The 19,952-nt window shown below is 44.1% G+C and overlaps 1 protein-coding gene across 2 annotated transcripts in view; it reads right to left on the reverse strand.

Moving 5' to 3' along the window:
• Positions 1 to 19,479, reverse strand: part of bcl9l (bcl9 like) — a 100,967-nt gene extending 81,488 nt beyond the window's left edge. For both annotated transcript variants that reach the window (XM_084148608.1, XM_084148607.1), the window contains exon 1: positions 19,213 to 19,479. The gene's annotated coding sequence lies outside the window, so the exon portion shown is untranslated. The remainder of the gene's footprint in view (positions 1 to 19,212) is intronic.
• Positions 19,480 to 19,952: the final 473 nt, after the last annotated feature.

Consider the following 19,952-nt stretch of genomic DNA (forward strand, 5'->3'; position numbering starts at 1 on the left):
AAGAGATGGAGACAGAGTGAAGAGATGGAGACAGAGTGAAGAGATGGAGACAGAGTGAAGAGATGGAGACAGACTGAAGAGATGGAGACAGAGTGAAGAGATGGAGACAGAGTGAAGAGATGGAGACAGAGTGAAGAGATGGAGACAGAGTGAAGAGATGGAGACAGACTGAAGAGATGGAGACAGACTGAAGAGATGGAGACAGAATTAAGAGATGGAGACAGAATGAAGAGATGGAGACAGAATGAAGAGATGGAGACAGAATTAAGAGATGGAGACAGACTGAAGAGATGGAGACAGAGAGAAGAGATGGAGACAGAGTGAAGAGATGGAGACAGAGTGAAGAGATGGAGCCAGACTGAAGAGATGGAGACAGAGTGAAGAGATGGAGCCAGACTGAAGAGATGGAGACAGAGTGAAGAGATGGAGACAGAGTGAAGAGATGGAGACAGAGTGAAGAGATGGAGACAGACTGAAGAGATGGAGACAGAGAGAAGAGATGGAGACAGAGAGAAGAGATGGAGACAGACTGAAGAGATGGAGACAGAGTGAAGAGATGGAGACAGGGTGAAGAGATGGAGACAGACTGAAGAGATGGAGACAGAGTGAAGAGATGGAGACAGAGTGAAGAGATGGAGACAGACTGAAGAGATGGAGACAGAGTGAAGAGATGGAGACAGAGTGAAGAGATGGAGACAGAGTGAAGAGATGGAGACAGACTGAAGAGATGGAGACTGTGGAGAGCCGAGTAGCAAATAGGGAAATTAGATAGAGCAGACACACACACACAGGCCAACAGTGGTCACGGGGTAAGGGAGAGTGGGGTAAGTTGAGCCATTTTTTACATCACTTCGTCAAGGGAAATATAGTATTCGTTCTAACAAAGGTATCTACATATACAGTCGGAAGTTTACATACACTTAGGTTGGAGTAATTCACTGTATCACAATTCCAGTGGGTCAGAAGTTTACATACACTAAGTTGACTGTGCCTTTAAACAGCTTGGAAAATTCCAGAAAATGATGTCATGGCTTTAGAAGCTTCTGATAGGCTAATTGACATCATTTGAGTCAATTGGAGGTGTACCTGTGGATGTATTTCACGGCCTACCTTCAAACTCAGTGCCTCTTTGCTTGACATCATGGGGAAATCAAAAGAAATCAGCCAAGAGCTCAGAAAAAAAATGGTAGACCTCCACAAGTCTGGATCATCCTTGGGAGCAATTTCCAAACGCCTGAAGGTACCACGTTCATCTGTACAAACAATAGTACGCAAGTATAAACACCATGGGACCACGCAGCCATCATACCGCTCAGGAAGGAGACGCGTTCTGTCTCCTAGAGATGAACGTACTTTGGTGCGAAAAGTGCAAATCAATCCCAGAACAACAGCAAAGGACCTTGTGAAGATGCTGGAGGAAACAGGTACAAAATTATCTATATCCACAGTAAAACGAGTCCTATCTCGACATAACCTGAAAGGCCGCTCAGCAAGGAAGAAGCAACTGCTCCAAAACCGCCATAAAAAAGCCAGACTACGGTTTGCAACTGCACATGGGGACAAAGATTGCACTTTTTGGAGAAATGTCCTCTAGTCTGATGAAACAAAAATAGAACTGTTCGGCCATAATGACCATTGTTATGTTTGGAGGAAAAAGGGGGTTGCTTGCAAGCCGAAGAACACCATCCCAACCGTGAAGCACGGGGGTGGCAGCATCATGTTGTGGGGGTGCTTTGCTGCAGGAGGGACTGGTGCACTTCACAAAACAGATAAAGATCTCGTTTGTATTTTTGATATGAAGTCCACCAGTGATGTTAAAGTGAGTGACTCGTCAAGCCGAAATCACACCAAGACACCCGTCAACAGCGAGTACAGAGCGTCAATTCACATACGTTGTGCAGCGTATGCCAATTTACTGTCACGAGAATCCATAATAAACAGTTGTATTTGTTATGTTCACTAACCAACGTGAGGAGAGTTGTAGCTAGTATACCCGAGCAATTTATAAAATAATTTAGCTAGTCTATTTCGTCTACATAACAGTATTATCTCTTGAAATCGGAGTTCCTCGAGGTTTCCCAGCCGTCGTCTCCCTAGGCTATATGTGGTCCTCTGTAGCTCAGCTGGTAGAGCACGGCGCTTGTAACGCCAAGGTAGTGGGTTCGATCCCCGGGACCACCCATACACAAAAATGTATGCACGCATGACTGTAAGTCGCTTTGGATAAAAGCGTCTGCTAAATGGCATATTATTATTATTATATGAACTACTATCGAAATCAACAGGCCGTAGTCTGCCTAGGCTATATGCCTACTATCCAAATCAACAGGCCGTAGTCTGCCTAGGCTATATGCCTACTATCCAAATCAACAGGCCGTAGTCTGCCTAGGCTATATGCCTACTATCCAAATCAACAGGCCGTAGTCTGCCTAGGCTATATGCCTACTATCCAAATCAACAGGCCGTAGTCTGCCTAGGCTATATGCCTACTATCCAAATCAACAGGCCGTAGTCTGCCTAGGCTATATGCCTACTATCCAAATCAACAGGCCGTAGTCTGCCTAGGCTATATGCCTACTATCCAAATCAACAGGCCGTAGTCTGCCTAGGCTATATGCCTCCTATCCAAATCAACAGGCCGTAGTCTGCCTAGGCTATATGCCTACTATCCAAATCAACAGGCCGTAGTCTGCCTAGGCTATATGCCTACTATCCAAATCAACAGGCCGTAGTCTGCCTAGGCTATATGCCTACTATCCAAATCAACAGGCCGTAGTCTGCCTAGGCTATATGCCTACTATCGAAATCAACAGGCCGTAGTCTGCCTAGGCTATATGCCTACTATCCAAATCAACAGGCCGTAGTCTGCCTAGGCTATATGCCTACTATCCAAATCAACAGGCCGTAGTCTGCCTAGGCTATATGCCTACTATCCAAATCAACAGGCCGTAGTCTGCCTAGGCTATATGCCTACTATCCAAATCAACAGGCCGTAGTCTGCCTAGGCTATATGCCTACTATCCAAATCAACAGGCCGTAGTCTGCCTAGGCTATATGCCTACTATCCAAATCAACAGGCCGTAGTCTGCCTAGGCTATATGCCTACTATCCAAATCAACAGGCCGTAGTCTGCCTAGGCTATATGCCTACTATCCAAATCAACAGGCCGTAGTCTGCCTAGGCTATATGCCTACTATCCAAATCAACAGGCCGTAGTCTGCCTAGGCTATATGCCTACTATCCAAATCAACAGGCCGTAGTCTGCCTAGGCTATATGCCTCCTATCCAAATCAACAGGCCGTAGTCTGCCTAGGCTATATGCCTCCTATCCAAATCAACAGGCCGTAGTCTGCCTAGGCTATATGCCTACTATCCAAATCAACAGGCCGTAGTCTGCCTAGGCTATATGCCTACTATCCAAATCAACAGGCCGTAGTCTGCCTAGGCTATATGCCTACTATCCAAATCAACAGGCCGTAGTCTGCCTAGGCTATATGCCTACTATCCAAATCAACAGGCCGTAGTCTGCCTAGGCTATATGCCTACTATCCAAATCAACAGGCCGTAGTCTGCCTAGGCTATATGCCTACTATCCAAATCAACAGGCCGTAGTCTGCCTAGGCTATATGCCTACTATCCAAATCAACAGGCCGTAGTCTGCCTAGGCTATATGCCTACTATCCAAATCAACAGGCCGTAGTCTGCCTAGGCTATATGCCTACTATCCAAATCAACAGGCCGTAGTCTGCCTAGGCTATATGCCTACTATCCAAATCAACAGGCCGTAGTCTGCCTAGGCTATATGCCTACTATCCAAATCAACAGGCCGTAGTCTGCCTAGGCTATATGCCTACTATCCAAATCAACAGGCCGTAGTCTGCCTAGGCTATATGCCTACTATCCAAATCAACAGGCCGTAGTCTGCCTAGGCTATATGCCTACTATCCAAATCAACAGTCCGTAGTCTGCCTAGGCTATATGCCTACTATCCAAATCAACAGGCCGTAGTCTGCCTAGGCTATATGCCTACTATCCAAATCAACAGGCCGTAGTCTGCCTAGGCTATATGCCTACTATCCAAATCAACAGGCCGTAGTCTGCCTAGGCTATATGCCTACTATCCAAATCAACAGGCCGTAGTCTGCCTAGGCTATATGCCTCCTATCCAAATCAACAGGCCGTAGTCTGCCTAGGCTATATGCCTACTATCCAAATCAACAGGCCGTAGTCTGCCTAGGCTATATGCCTACTATCCAAATCAACAGGCCGTAGTCTGCCTAGGCTATATGCCTACTATCCAAATCAACAGGCCGTAGTCTGCCTAGGCTATATGCCTACTATCCAAATCAACAGGCCGTAGTCTGCCTAGGCTATATGCCTACTATCCAAATCAACAGGCCGTAGTCTGCCTAGGCTATATGCCTACTATCCAAATCAACAGGTAGGCTGCAATATGTAGCCTATTTGACTGGTAAACCTTAGCTAACAGCCCAATACGTTTTAAACGACATCTTTAGTCTACTTAGCGTAATGAAGATCATAACAAATCCTTTTCTACAAACGACCCACGCAATTTATCTGCTTATCTTACCAGCATTGCTCTGCGTAGACGAGACGCGAGGAAAATAGACTTGCTTTTTAATTTGACGCGCTATGACGCCGTTGATGTTTGCGGCTGTCTGTAAGCATGTACAGCAGGGGTGTCAAACGTCCGGCCCGCGGGCCGGATCAGGCCCGCAAACGGGTTTAATCCGGCCCGCGAGATGATTTTGAAAAAAAATAAAAAATAAATAAATAAATTGTAAAGTATAAAAATGCGCTGCAATTTTTTAATAAAATAAACTGCTGTTCCAATTGCGTCCACTGGATGGCGCAATAGCAATTGTGTTAAGCAAGCAAACTGTTTATACCGGGGAAGAGCAAGTAGGTCAAGCACGTGCAGCCAATGAGCTACTTTGTTTTGCCCGCGATATTTATTACGGCTTCTACTTTTAACATTATGTGCTTTGGCACCCTCATTGCCCCAATATGTCTCTGTCAAAAAAGAGAAAAGTGGACGCAGAGTGCAGAGTGTTCCAAGAAAAATGGTCATCCTATTTATTCACAGAATTGAATGGGAAAGCTGTATGTTTGGTGTGTTCAGAGCATGTTGCAGTGCTGAAAGAATATAACCTTCGTCGCCACTATGTGAGTCTTCATGCCAACAAATATGACAACTTTCAAGGACAGCGGAGATGAGAGAAGGTGAATGAACTGTTGGCGGGTCTGAAGAAACAGCAGTCTGTGTTTACTCACAGCCGAGACATCAGTGACGCTGCAGTGAAAGCTAGCTACCTCATTGCTAATGAAATCGCAGTGGCTTCAAAACCATTTAGTGAGGGTGAATTTGTAAAAACATGCATGATGAAGGCAGCGGAGATTGTGTGCCCTGAAAAGCGGCAGGCTTTTGCAAATATCAGCCTGACAAGAAACACAGTTGCAGACAGGATTTCCGATCTTTCAGTGGATTTGGACAGCCAGTTGAAGCAAAAAGTAGTCATTTATTGCGTTTTCGGTTGCAATTGATGAAAGCACGGACATTACAGATGTTGCACAACTGGCCATTTTCATCCGCGGAGTTGATGACACATTGACCGTCACCGAGGAGTTCGTGGAGTTGGTGCCGATGACAGATACAACGACAGCAGCTGATATTTTTACAGCACTCGTCGGCGCGCTGGACAGGGTCGGAGTGGACTGGTCCCGCGCTGTCAGCCTGGCTACAGATGGTGCGCCCTCAATGATCGGGAAAAAAGCAGGCGTTGTGACAAAGTTCAGAGAGAAAGTGCAATCTGCAAATGGAGGACGTGATTTTTTGACTTTTCACTGTATTTTGCACCAGGAGGCTTTGTGTTGCAAGTCATTAAAGATGGATAACGTCATGAAGGTGGTCATCCAAACTGTTAATTTCATCCGATCCAGAAGCCTGAATCACCGTCAGTTTGACAGCCTTCTCAGAGAGAAAGACCACATCTATGGCCTGCCATACCACACTGAGGTAAGATGGTTAAGCCGAGGTGCTGTGCTGAGGCGTTTCTCTGATTTACGAGAAGAAATTGAACAGTTCATGGAAGAAAAGGGCAAACCAGTGTTAGAATTTCATTCCGCAGAATGGATGCAGGACCTTGCATTTATGGTGGATGTTACAGAGCACCTGAATAACTTGAACAAACAGCTGCAAGGGCGCAACAAAGTTGTCACGCAGTATTATGACAGCATACGTTCTTTCAAGTTGAAGCTGTCATTGTGGGAGACGCAACTTGCCGGTGGTGATGCAGCTCACTTCCCCTGTCTGAAAAATGTGTGCGCGACCCAACATGTGGCAGACATGAAGTGGTTCAAAGATAAAATAACGGGACTGTTACGGGAGTTTGAGCAACGCTTTCAGATTTATGTTTATATGTTTTTATGTTGATGTGCTATTGTTTTTAATAGATTTTATTTTATTTGTATATTTAACCTATTCTTGACTCTGTGGTTCTTGCACTTGTTTGGGGAACAGGATTTCATTATTTTTATCTACATTTCTGCCTGAGAAATGACACCCTGATATAGTTCTGTGATCTGTGATATACCTCTGTGAATCACTGAGGCATTGTGTGTTTGTGTGTTTTTTGTCCTCAGAACTTTCAAATAACTTGAGGTGTTTTATGATTAATAGTGATGTTGTGCTTTTGGACACTGTCCTCAGGCTCCAGCTTTATGTTTATATGTTTTTATGTTGATGTGCTATTGTTTTTAATTGATTTTATTTTATTTGTATATTTAACCTATTCTTGACTCTGTGGTTCTTGCACTTGTTTGGGGAACAGGATTTCATAATTTTTATCTACATTTCTGCCTGAGAAATGACACCCTGATATAGTTCTGTGATCTGTGAAACAGTTCTGTTAATCACTGAGGCATTGTGTGTTTGTGTGTTCTTTTTCTTTAGAATTTTCAAATAAACTTGACGTGTTTTATGATTAATAGTGATGTTGTGCTTGTACTATTTTGGACACACTGTCCTCAGGCTCCAGCTTTATGTTGTATGTTGATCGTATTAAAACAAAGAAAACAATCTGAAGTTGTTGTTTTTAAGTTATATATACCATGATTTTTCCGGTCCGGCCCACTTGGGAATAGATTTTCCTCCATGTGACCCCTGAGCTAAAATGAGTTTGACACCCCTGGTGTACAGCTTGTTCACGCGCGTAAAACAAAAAAGCACTTTTCGTTTTGATTTGGGCTTCAGTAGCCTACCGAATCACATCGGTAAAAAGAGCCGTTCATTTCTGGTACGTTTTTTTTGGCTATTATCTGCAGATAAATTATGAAAACATTCGATGAAGATTGTGAATCCTCCTCACTCCAGGGGCTAGTGGAGAGAGAGTGACTCACTCTGGTCCAAAATATGATAAAAGAAAGGTTGAATTGTTTTAAAAAGCTAATGATACTTATATGGTATTTTCGAAGATATTGATATAGGTCTACTGATTTAATCAAAGTGTTGACAATGTAGTAGTCGACTGCTGCTTTCTGTGTAGCAAAGGCCCATGTTTAACACCTGCTTCATTCTTCAATCAACCTGTATTACAGATAGCTGAGAAATGACTCTTAAAAGGAAGCTTGTGGAAGTCAGCAGCAGATTCTTTAAGAAGAAATCTGTGGGTCCATTTTTTTTTTTTATAAATGACATACCGCAATTCACAAAGAGAGTTGCAAACACTTGTTGAAATGTTTTCACTAATTTAACTGATGTCGCTCTCTCTCTCTTCTCTGAACACATATGGACCCAGAACTTCATTGAGCATCTGTTCTGTTTATTTTAGACACCCATTTTTCCCATTTGAAAAAGTGCCCATCACACAATTTGTTTGATTTTAAGTGTAACCTGGAATTTTATTTTTTCAAGATAATTTGGCCTATTTACACAATTTTTCTGTTTTAATAAAATACATAATTTAAAGAACAAACAATTGTGGTAATTCATATCTTGCAGTAAAATACTTTAAAATCTCAAGAGAAGACAGGTTAAATGTTAAAAAGGTTTAATGTTCTCTTACTTAGATCATATAGTCCTGATCGTATAGTCCTAGACCTAGACCACATCCAGAACAACTAACAACACACTGAATTCAGACGTTTTCAGTCATTTAAAGGAGAAGTTTACCCAAAATCCAGAAACGCCCAAATGATTCCATACATTGAATCTAGTTCAGTAGTTTGCCCTCTCCCCCTCTCTCTCCCTGTAATGTTGTACTGAAACAAAAATGGGTCAAGTGACGTTGCTCGATGCAGGCCTCCGCTCCATTGTCAGTGAATTCATGAATTCAGTGAAGTGTGAACAAATTCATTGTTTTATTGAAAGCGTATGGCCGAATGATCTATTTTTGTCAAAAGTACTATCCGTTCTGAGTCAGGAAATGTGTACTTTTTCTACCTAAAAACATTTGTGATTATTTTATTATTGCATTATTCATAGAAATGGGAACTGTGCTGTTCGCTCTCGTAGAAACTGCACGTTATGCCCTTATTCACAGATGCTATTTATTATATATATATTTTTTAACAAATTAGTTATACAAAGTAAACAACAACCTACAAATTTGTCTTGACGACGAAATACTTGGGAGTGATGAAGACAACTGGAGGGACGCCGATGGTGTTGTACTTATTTGAGCCGGAGTATTCCGACGGAGAATTTTAGGCAAATTGAGCTTCAGATGTCCGCCGCCGCGCTGGCCACAGAAGCCGCAGCAGAGCTCTCTCTCTGGCAACCGAAGCCGCAGCAGAGCTCTCTCTCTGGCCACAGAGCCGCAGCAGAGCTCTCTCTCTGGCAACCGAAGCCGCAGCAGAGCTCTCTCTCTCTGGCAACCGAAGCCGCAGCAGAGCTCTCTCTCTCTGGCCACCGAACCACAGCCCCAACCCATCCCCAGGATCAACACAGTGGCGGTGGCAATTGTGCTCCAATGCCGAGAGTGAGGAATGTTTGTGCTGCAGAGAATTCTAATACATAACTACAATCCTTACAGAGATGATGAGGAGTTACACTGAACAAAAATATAAAAAACGCAACATGCAACAATTTCAAAGATTTTACTGCGTTACAGTACATATAAGGAAATTAGTCAATTGAAATAAATTCATTAGGCCCTAATCTATGGATTTCACATGACTGGGAATACAGATATGCATCTGTTGGTCACTGATACCTTTAAAAAAAAAAGGTATGGGCGTGGATCAGAAAACCAGTCAGTATCTGTTGTGACCACCATTTGCCTCATGCAGTGTGACACATCTCCTTCGCATAGAGTTGATCAGGCTGTTGATTGTGGCCTGTGGAATGTTGTCCCACTCCTCTTCAATGGCTGTGCGATGTTCCTGGATATTGGCTGGAACTGGAACATGCTGTCTTACACGTGGATCCAGAGCATCCCAAACATGCTCAATGGGTGACATGTCTGATGAGTGTGCAAGCCATGGAAGAACTGGGACATTTTCAGCTTGCAGGAATTGTGTACAGATCCTTGCGACATGGGGCCGTGCATTATCATGCTGAAACATGAGGTGATCGCGGCGGATGAATGGCACGACAATGGGTCTCAGGATCTCGTCACAGTATCTCCGTGCATTCAAATTGCCATCGATAAAATGCAATTGTGTTCGTTGTCCGTAGCTTATGCCTGCCCATACCATAACCCCACCATGCGGCACTCTGTTCACAACGTTGACATCAGCAAACCACTCGCCCACACAACGCCATTCCCGCTGTCTGCCATCTGCCCGATACAGTTGAAACTGGGATTCATCCGTGAAGAGCACACAGCCTGCCAGTGGCCATCGAAGGTGAGCATTTGGTTACGATGCCGAACTGCAGTCAGGTCAAGACCCTGGTGAGGACGACGAGCACGCAGATTAGCTTCCCTGAGACGGTTTCTGACAGTTTGTGCAGAACTTCTTAGGTTGTGCAAACCCACAGTTTCATCAGCTGTCCGAGTGGCTGGTCTCAGACGATCCCGCAGGTGAAGATGCCGGATGTGGAGGTCCTGAGCTGGCGTAGTTAAACGTGGTCTACGGTTGTGAGGCCAGTTGGACGTACTGCCAAATTCTCTAAAACAACGCTTATGGAAGATAAATGTACATTCAATTCTCTGGCAACAGCTCTGGTGGACATTCCTGTAGTCAGCATGCCAATTACATGCTCCCTCAAAACTTGAGACATCTGTGGCATTGTGTTGTGTAACAAAACTGCACATTTTAGAGTGGCCTTTTATTGTCCCCATCACAAGGAGCACCTGTGTAATGATCATGCTGTTTAATCAGCTTCTTGATATACCACACCTGTCAGGTGGATGGATTCTCTTGGCAAAGGAGAAATGCTCACTAACAGGGATGTAAACAGATTTGTGCACAAAATCTGAGAGAAATAAGTTTATTGTGCATATAGAACATTTCTGGTATCTTTTATTTTAGCTCATGAAACATGGGACCAACTCTTTACATGTTGTGTTTATATTTTTTGTTCAGTGTAGTTTGCGTTTGCGACATAGGGGATTCTGCCACCCACATAAACTCTGGTCCATAAAATCTGTATTAAAAAAACGAATTGGAGATCCAGCCTCGTTCCAGCTGGGCCCAAATGGACCGTGAGTAGCCTAGCTAAACTTTACTCAGTGATCTCTTATCATAAACCTCTATGAGCGGGACCGTTAGTGGGTTTATGTTTTCACATTAGCCCAAAACACTATATAGCCTATCTTAATTCATCACAATGTTTTTGGGGATATTCTATTCTGCAATGTAAGGTGACACAATGTCTGCAACGCCAGGGTTGTGGGTTCGATTCCCATGGGGGGCCAGTATGAACATGTATGCACTCACTTAACTGTAAGTCGCTCTGGATAAGAGCGTCTGCTAAATGACTAAAATGTAAATGTATTGTCTCACCCCCCCCCCCCCTGTCATAAATATATAGGGAACAAACGCTAATCTGTAGAGCACCTAGGTCTCTATGTCTACATGATATGATGCAATGGTACAATAACACAATACGATCACCTCCAACCAGGCTAGACTACATTCCTCTACACTCTGTCACTTTCTAAATAAAAATAAAAAAATTAATTGGTCATTTAGCAGACGCTCTTATCCAGAGCGACGTACAGGAGCAATTAGGGTTAAGTGCCTTGCTCAAGGGCACATCGACAGATTTTTCACCTAGTCGGCTCGGGGATTAGAACCAGCGACCTTTCGGTTACTGGCACTACGCTCTACGCTCTTAACCACTAAGCTACACTTTCTCTTCTCAAACACGCCTTTGTATTTCGACACTGCTCCAGATCCAGTCATAGATCCAGTCACAGTAGCAACAGCCGAATCTTAGCATCCCTCGCTTTTCTGTTCGTTTCAGATTACTTATCTCCTTCATATGCGTCGTCGCTCAAGTGCTTTCTACACACACGCAGAGATGCAAGGTTGGCTGCAGGAGTATTTACATCATAGTTACTATTTCTAATTGCTACTAATCATCTTCTGCATCTCTCCGTATCTTTTAATCGGAAAACAGTGAAATTTGGTGCCTTCTTCCCTTGATTTCCTGTATAAAGTGCAGCAAGGGACCAATCACAGCTCTTGCTGACATTGCTTTTTCTACTTTCTGTAACTAACTTTACCTGCGATATGCCTGACTCTATCAACTCTCTGTATCTAACTTTACCTGTGAAAGGCCTGACTCTATCAACTTTCGCACAAGGTCCTTCTCCCCCCCCCCCCCCAAAAAAAAAAACTGGAATCTGTGACATCAAGCTCTCCCCCACGGGGGGCGCACACGTGCCGTTCTTGCCCATCTCCGCTGCTGTGGCAGTCGGCTACATAAAATAATGATATAAAATAATTTCAAATGTTTTAGGTGGAAAGGTCCACATTTCCTGACATTCCCTCATTCGGCCATACGCTTTCAATAAAACCAACGAATTTGTCCACATTTCACAGAATTCTGAATCATGAATTCACTGACAACGGAGCAGAGTGAGGCCTGCATCCAGCAACGTCACAAGTCACGTGACCCATTTTTTGCAGCTGTTTCAGTACAGCATTACAGGGAGAGAGAGGGGAGAGCAAACTCCACCGAACTAGTTTCAATGTATGGCATCACTTGGGAGTTTCTGGATTTTGGGTAAACTTCTCCTTTAAACTGTAAACACAATACCACAACTAATTTTTCCAATCTGGGAGGTAAACTCAAAAATGGCAAGAAATTCTTAGCCCCCGGCCCAGGAGATCATGGCTGGCTACTTTTTCTATTTGATTGGCTACTCCATGTGCTTGTAGAAATAGTGTGCGTGTGGGTGGGGGGGGGGGGGGGGGGGGGGGTACAGTAGGCTACTTCATGGGTTTTATGGCACTGACTCACAGAACACGAGAGGGAGAGAGAGAGAGCGAGGGGGACAGAGAGGGAGAGAGAGATCGAGAGAGACTTCATGAGTCTGTTTAGGATCTCTCCTTCTCTCTCTCTCGCCCTCTCTCTCGCCCTCTCTCGCCCCTCTCTCTCTCACCCTCCCCTTCTCTCTCCCACCCTCCCCTTCTCTCTCCCATCCTCCCCTTCTCTCTCTCCCTCTATTCCAGGTTTTCCCTCCTCTTGGGACCAGGAAGAGAAGAGACTCTCTGGGCTCAGTTTGCTGGGAGGGTCAGGAGTTGTATCTCTTCCAACACATTCTCAACACAGTGAGCCAACTAGACTAGAGCAAGAAGGAAAAATAATAAATTGCAGGAGGAGAGGTGAGGGAGAAGAGAGGAGAGGAGGGGAGAGGGAGAGGGAGAGGGAGAGGAGAGGAGAGGAGAGGAGAGGAGAGGAGAGGAGAGGAGAGGAGAGGAGAGGAGAGGAGAGGAGAGGAGAGGAGAGGAGAGGGAGAAGAGAGGAGAGGAGAGGAGAGGAGAGGGAGAAGAGAGGAGAGGAGAGGAGAGGGGGAAGAGAGGAGAGGTGAGGGAGAAGAGAGGAGAGGGAGAGGGAGAGGGAGAGGGAGAGGAGAGGAGAGGAGAGGAGAGGAGAGGAGAGGAGAGGAGAGGAGAGGAGAGGAGAGGAGAGGAGAGGAGAGGAGAGGAGAGGAGAGGAGAGGAGAGGAGAGGAGAGGAGAGGAGAGGAGAGGAGAGGGGGAAGAGAGGAGAGGGAGAAGAGGAGAGGGAGAAGAGAGATGAGGGAGAAGAGAGATGAGGGAGAAGAGAGGAGAGGAGAGGAGAGGGAGAAGAGAGGAGAGGGAGAAGAGAGGAGAGGAGAGGGGGAAGAGAGGAGAGGAGAGGGGGAAGAGAGGAGAGGAGAGGGGGAAGAGAGGAGAGGGGGAAGAGAGGAGAGGTGAGGGAGAAGAGGAGAGAGAGAAAAGGAGAGGGAGAAGAGAGGAGAGGTGAGGGAGAAGAGAGGAGAGGTGAGGGAGAAGAGAGGAGAGTGAGAGAAATGGTGAATGTGGTGTATAAATGGAGCAGAACCATGGAATAGGATGGTGTGTAACCTACAGAACTAGGGTTGCAAAATTCTGGTAACTTTCCCAAATTTGATAGGCAGAACATATGGAATGGTCCTGCCAGGATTTCTGGAAAACCTGGGACATTTTGCAGCCCTATACAGAACCATGGTGTGGGATGGTGTGAAGGGCAGGCTAACCTTCGCTTCTCTGGGAAGTGATGAAAATCCTGGATGGTATAACACCTTGATAGGATTAGGCTAGTTCTGTTTTTCAAATTATTGAATGGAGCCACATATATAGCCCATGTGGTTTTGTCTTGATTTCAACAAGCTAAGTGCTCCTAAAGTAAAACAAAGAGGCCAACCCTGATTGGTTTCTCCCGAGTGGCGCAGCGGTCTAAGGCACTGCATCTCAGTGCTTGAGGCGTCACTACAGACCCCCTGGTTCAATTCCAGGCTGTATCACAACCAGCCGTGATTGGGAGTCCCATAGGTCGGCGCACAATTGGCCCAGCGTCGTCCGGGTTTGGCCGGTGTAGGCCGTCATTGTAAATAAGAATTTGTTCTTAACTGACTTGCCAGGTAAAATAAAATAAATAAAATAAAAGGTGCTCCTAAAGTAAAACAAAGAGGCAAATTCTGGTAGGTTAATATGTGTTTGCATACAGCAAGTCCTACTGAGTTCATAACAACCCAGTTTAGTCCAGATGAAGGCCTTGCCTAGGCCTGGCCCATAGATCCAAGTCTGCTGTTACAACTATGTACTGTGGTGTCTCCTCTCCTCTCCTCTCCTCTCCCTCTGCTCTGCCTCGTGCTGGTGGAAACCTTCTCAATATCACATTATTCTTTCATAGCTTCACCTTGGCTGTGCTGCTTGTAACTCATCCCAACGCCAGTCTCAGATCACCTAGCCAGATAAGCAACACTTTGTCAGCAGCAGCAGAACACCAAGTGTTGCGTCCCAATAATCTCTCCTATTTCCTGAAGTGTACACTCGTTCACTAATTCCAACAAATCTAAAAGCATTGGGAGTTTCCACCCTATTGCTATAACCAGTCAGTCATTTCCTTTCAAATCAGTGAAGGGAAGTGAACAAGTGCACACTTTGAGAGAAAAAAAATATTATTGGGACACATCCCAAATCTGCCCGTGCTTGGAGGGAGGGAGACTGTGTAGGCATGCTAGTAGTAGCTACTTAACAGTACAAAACACCTGTTTATCTGTTTATTCAAATCATCTCTCATTCTCAATAACATCAGACACAGACAGGAGCTAGGCTAGGCCGGGCTACAACCAGTTTGTCACCTAGGAATATCAATATGTATTTTTTTTGTTTACATTTCCCAAATGGCACCCTGTTCCCTATATAGTGCACTTGCCACCCCTTTCTCTGTAGGTTCCTTCCGTCTAATGGGCACTTAGCACCTCTAAACAGAGTCTCTTTTCTGTTCACACCGCACAGATTTTGAAGCCGTCAGCCTTGTTAAAATACTTCAAACCAGAAGGTGGCAGTAGTGTTGCATTTTTAAGCCTAGTTTGGCAATGCTAGTCCCTGCGTATTTTGCTTTGTAGGTATCCAATGTTAGCTAACTAGGTAGCTGCACTAATGTTGCTATTGTTGTAGAATGCCCATGTTGATACTAGCCAGATGGCCACAGCTAGATAACTAGCTAGCAAGAATTAAAATAAGTAATTAAATTCACTCTCCATAATCCCGTACTGCCAGTGCCAGCCCAAAGCCAATTTTTTAGCTAGCTATCTAACGTTAGCATGTTATTCGCTAGCTAGCACACATTTTTTTTTTTTCATTTTCCCCCCTTTTTATTGTCACTCCTGTCGACTCCCCCACGTGGAGGTTTGTGCTCTCCGATTGGCTCAAAGTCATGTTGTCGGGCACTGAGGAGCATCGCAATTCTACAAATAGAAACGGCAAGTTCGTCGGTATGCAGCAGGTACGTCTTTTGTTCTAGCAAGTACCTATTGGCAGTCAGATTATCTGTGTGTTTCATGCCTAATGAGTGTTTCCTAGCCACTGTGCTTCTGCATTGCTTGCTCTTTGGAGTTTAGGCCGGGTATCTGTAAAGCACTTTGTGACAACTAGCATAAGTAAAAAGGGCTTTATAAAATACATTTGATTGAATTCTATTGATTAGATTGGGATCCTCAAGGGGACAACTCGGTCCAACACAACATGGGCTAGCTAGGCTATTTTTAAAATGACAAAAGTGTGGTGGGTCTGCCTGCCTGCTCTACGGCCCTCAAAGACAATTCGGATCAAGTTGCAGACTCTGTCCGGTAGCTAAATATAGGTCTCTAGGTCTAGGATATCGCACTGCACAGACTGACTGAGGGAAAGACTGTCTTACAGTACCACAGGGCCATAGTGCAGCCGCCTGCTATCACACCATATTTAACAACGTCTCCATTTCAGGCTCAATCCCGGGGAAACTGAGTGATCAGTGTTCACATCAAAGTCTGGGACACACACCAATGCACTTGACTAGCCACATAGGATGTGTCCCAAATCACACCACATTTCCTATAGTGCAGTGCACTACTTTAACCCATGGTATTACTACATATTACCTATGTTACTAAAACATTACAACTGTTTTAGCCACGCCAGTCAACACTAGTTAGTAGCTAACATTACAACTGTTTTAGCCACGCCAGTTAACACTAGTTAGTAGGTAACATTACAACTGTATTAGCCACGCCAGTTAACACTAGTTAGTAGCTAACATTACAACTGTATTAGCCACGCCAGTCAACACTAGTTAGTAGCTAACATTACAACTGTTTTAGCCACGCCAGTTAACACTAGTTAGTAGCTAACATTACAACTGTTTTAGCCACACCAGTCAACACTAGTTAGTAGCTAACATTACAACTGTATTAGCCACGCCAGTTAACACTAGTTAGTAGCTAACATTACAACTGTATTAGCCACGCCAGTTAACACTAGTTAGTAGCTAACATTACAACTGTATTAGCCACGCCAGTCAACACTAGTTAGTAGCTAACATTACAACTGTATTAGCCACGCCAGTTAACACTAGTTAGTAGCTAACATTACAACTGTATTAGCCACGCCAGTCAACACTAGTTAGTAGCTAACATTACAACTGTATTAACCACGCCAGTCAACACTAGTTAGTAGCTAACATTACAACTGTATTAGCCACACCAGTTAACACTAGTTAGTAGCTAACATTACAACTGTATTAGCCACACCAGTCAACACTAGTTAGTAGCTAACATTACAACTGTATTAGCCACGCCAGTTAACACTAGTTAGTAGCTAACATTACAACTGTATTAGCCACGCCAGTCAACACTAGTTAGTAGCTAACATTACAACTGTATTAACCACGCCAGACAACACTAGTTAGTAGCTAACATTACAACTGTATTAGCCACACCAGTTAACACTAGTTAGTAGCTAACATTACAACTGTATTAGCCACGCCAGTCAACACTAGTTAGTAGCTAACATTACAACTGTATTAACCACGCCAGTCAACACTAGTTAGTAGCTAACATTACAACTGTATTAACCACGCCAGTTAACACTAGTTAGTAGCTAACATTACAACTGTATTAGCCACACCAGTTAACACTAGTTAGTAGCTAACATTACAACTGTATTAGCCACGCCAGTCAACACTAGTTAGTAGCTAACATTACAACTGTATTAACCACTCCAGTCAACACTAGTTAGTAGCTAACATTACAACTGTATTAGCCACACCAGTTAACACTAGTTAGTAGCTAACATTACAACTGTATTAGCCACGCCAGTCAACACTAGTTAGTAGCTAACATTACAACTGTATTAGCCACGCCAGTCAACACTAGTTAGTAGCTAGTTACAGTTTATTAACTGTGTATTTATTCCTTGTGTCACTATCTTTCTCGTTATCTTTAACTTTGCAATGTTGGAAAAGGAACTGTCAGTCAGCATTTCACTGTTAGTCTACACCTGTTGTTTACCAAGCATGTGACATAACATTTGTGACTGTCCTGTCCTGGTTGGTAAGACGCATGCATATCACTCAAATCAAATCAAATTTTCTTTGTCACATGCGCCAAATACAACAGGTGTAGTAGACCTTACAGTGAAATGCTTCCTTACAAGTCCTTAACCAACAATGCAGTTTTAAGAAAAATAAGTGTTACGTAAACAATAGATAAGTAAAAAATAAAAGCAGTAAAATAACAGTAAAAATAACAGTAGCGAGGCTATATACAGGGGGTACCAGTACAGAGTCAATGTACAGGGACACCGGTTAGTCGAGGTAGAGTTAAAGTGACTATGCATAGATAATAAACAAGAGAGTAGCAGCAGCGTAAAAGATGGGGTGGGGGTGCAAATAGTCCGGATAGCCATGATTAGCTGTTCAGGAGTCTTATGGCTTGGGGGTAGAAGCTGTTAAGAAGCCTTATGGACCTAGACTAGGTGGCTGGAGTCCGCTAGAACAGTCTATGACTAGGGTGGCTGGAGTCTTTGACAATTTTTAGGGCCTTCCTCTGACACCGCCTGGTATAGAGGTCCTGGATGGCAGGAAGCTTGGCCCCAGTGATGACCTGGGCTGTACGCACTACCCTCTGAGCCCATATTGAAAGGAAGTGTGGTAGCAAAGTATTGGTGTGAACTTAAAGTGTGAAATCCCCAATCCCTGTCTGATGGGGAAAACATTGTGCATGAGTTTGGTCCAATGCAATGTTCACCATCTAAGGTACTTCAAGACCTCGGTCAGTCACTTCTTTGCTCTAGTCTCGAGGGCTGAAATGCCCAAATCTTCTTGAGAACCAGACATAACCAGATCCTCTTGCAGGTTCTACATGGAAATACTGGCCACTTTCTCCAAGTTGACTACATAGTAACTGAAGTTATAGGTAGCCAGGCTGAGCGGGCAAAGTATACCCTAGTGTAGGCATGCATTGAGCTAGCCAAGTTGCAGTTAGCTAGCTAGCTAATAACAATCGCATTAGGCTAGCTAACGTAGCTACTATAATGTTGCTAACTACTTTTCACAGCTGATAGTCACGTTGGGGCAAGTTAGCTGTAGAAATACATTTGCCCGAAATACATACATTAGCTATCTACCAAACGTTAGGTATTTCATATGCTAAAGACTTAAAGTGTGATGCTTGTTTGATAATCTGGCGGACTACTTGTATCAGGGCTAACCAGATCGCCAAAATATTAACGTCCCCGACATTGTAGCTAACTGAGTAGCTAACGTTAGCTAGCTTAATAGTTTTCTTTCTTGCTAAGAGTCGCACATCTGTCTAGGAATGTAGCTAGCTAACGTTGGCCGGTTAATTAAATCATGAATCCACACGCGTACATTAACATTGATAGTTATATAGTTAGCTACGTGTGGGTAGAGTTGTATTAAATATATTATGCGAAAAAACGGTTCACATGGACATGGGCCTGATGTCAACCAGAATGTTAACGGTCACTGCGTGTGGTATGCTAGCTAGCCAGTTAGCATTAGCAAGCTGACGTTGCCGTGGGTCTCGGTGCGATGGTAACAACACACATCTGCACACGCCAATCCATGTGTTGGAACCGGGGGTTCGCAACTAGCTTGCTCGCTAACTGGGTTTGCGTGTTATTGCTTGGAATAGATCACGTCGAGCGTTAACAAACGTGCCAAAAATGACTGCTAGTAGTAATGCCATGCGGCCATGACATCGTTCAAGAGGAGATGTCGTCTTCCTACCCCATTTTTCCGTTGGTATCTGAGGAGGCCGATGTGGTGTCATGGAGTGACGGCCAAACCGACATTCCCCGAAGAGGCTGCAACCGCTTGCTCCTTTTTTAGCACTGCGCAAGGTCCTCTCCCGGGTTTAACAACCGTGCCGGGGCTGGTGCAATTTCAGGCTGGTCGGGTCGGCAGCGGTGATAAACAATACGAGGTTTTCACGTTTGAGTTTAGGGTTCAAAACAGAGGACGCGTCCCCGAAACAAACTGCAGATCATGACTCCAGTATCGGCGCTGTGGAAGGGCAGGACTTAGTTGCATTTGAGTCCATAGCATTCACACACACACACATTATCAGCCACTGACTGACTGATGTGGCCACTCAGCACAGGCATCCGTATATAAAGCTGATCACCTACATTTAAACTGATTGAGACACTCAAAAAACACCTTTAAATCTGTTTTTGTATTGTTATTGGTATTCCAAGTAGGAAACGGGTCATTTGAGGTTAATCAAAATATATTTTATTCACAATTGAATGTCATATTGCATAATAGCCTCATAAGTCTCATAATGATGTAGTAATGTGATTGTTATAACTATACATTATAATTGCTTTTGTTTTGTTGATTATGTTGTTGTTGTCGTTCTTATTGTTTTACTATTTAGTTTGGCTGTTTGTGTGTTGATGTTCATGTTGACGCTGTTTGGCTGTTTGTGTGTTGATGTTGACGCTATCTGGCTGTTTGTGTGTTGA

The sequence above is a fragment of the Coregonus lavaretus genome (assembly GCF_964263955.1).
Source record: "Coregonus lavaretus genome assembly, chromosome: 30".
Classification (NCBI taxonomy): Eukaryota; Metazoa; Chordata; class Actinopteri; order Salmoniformes; family Salmonidae; genus Coregonus; species Coregonus lavaretus.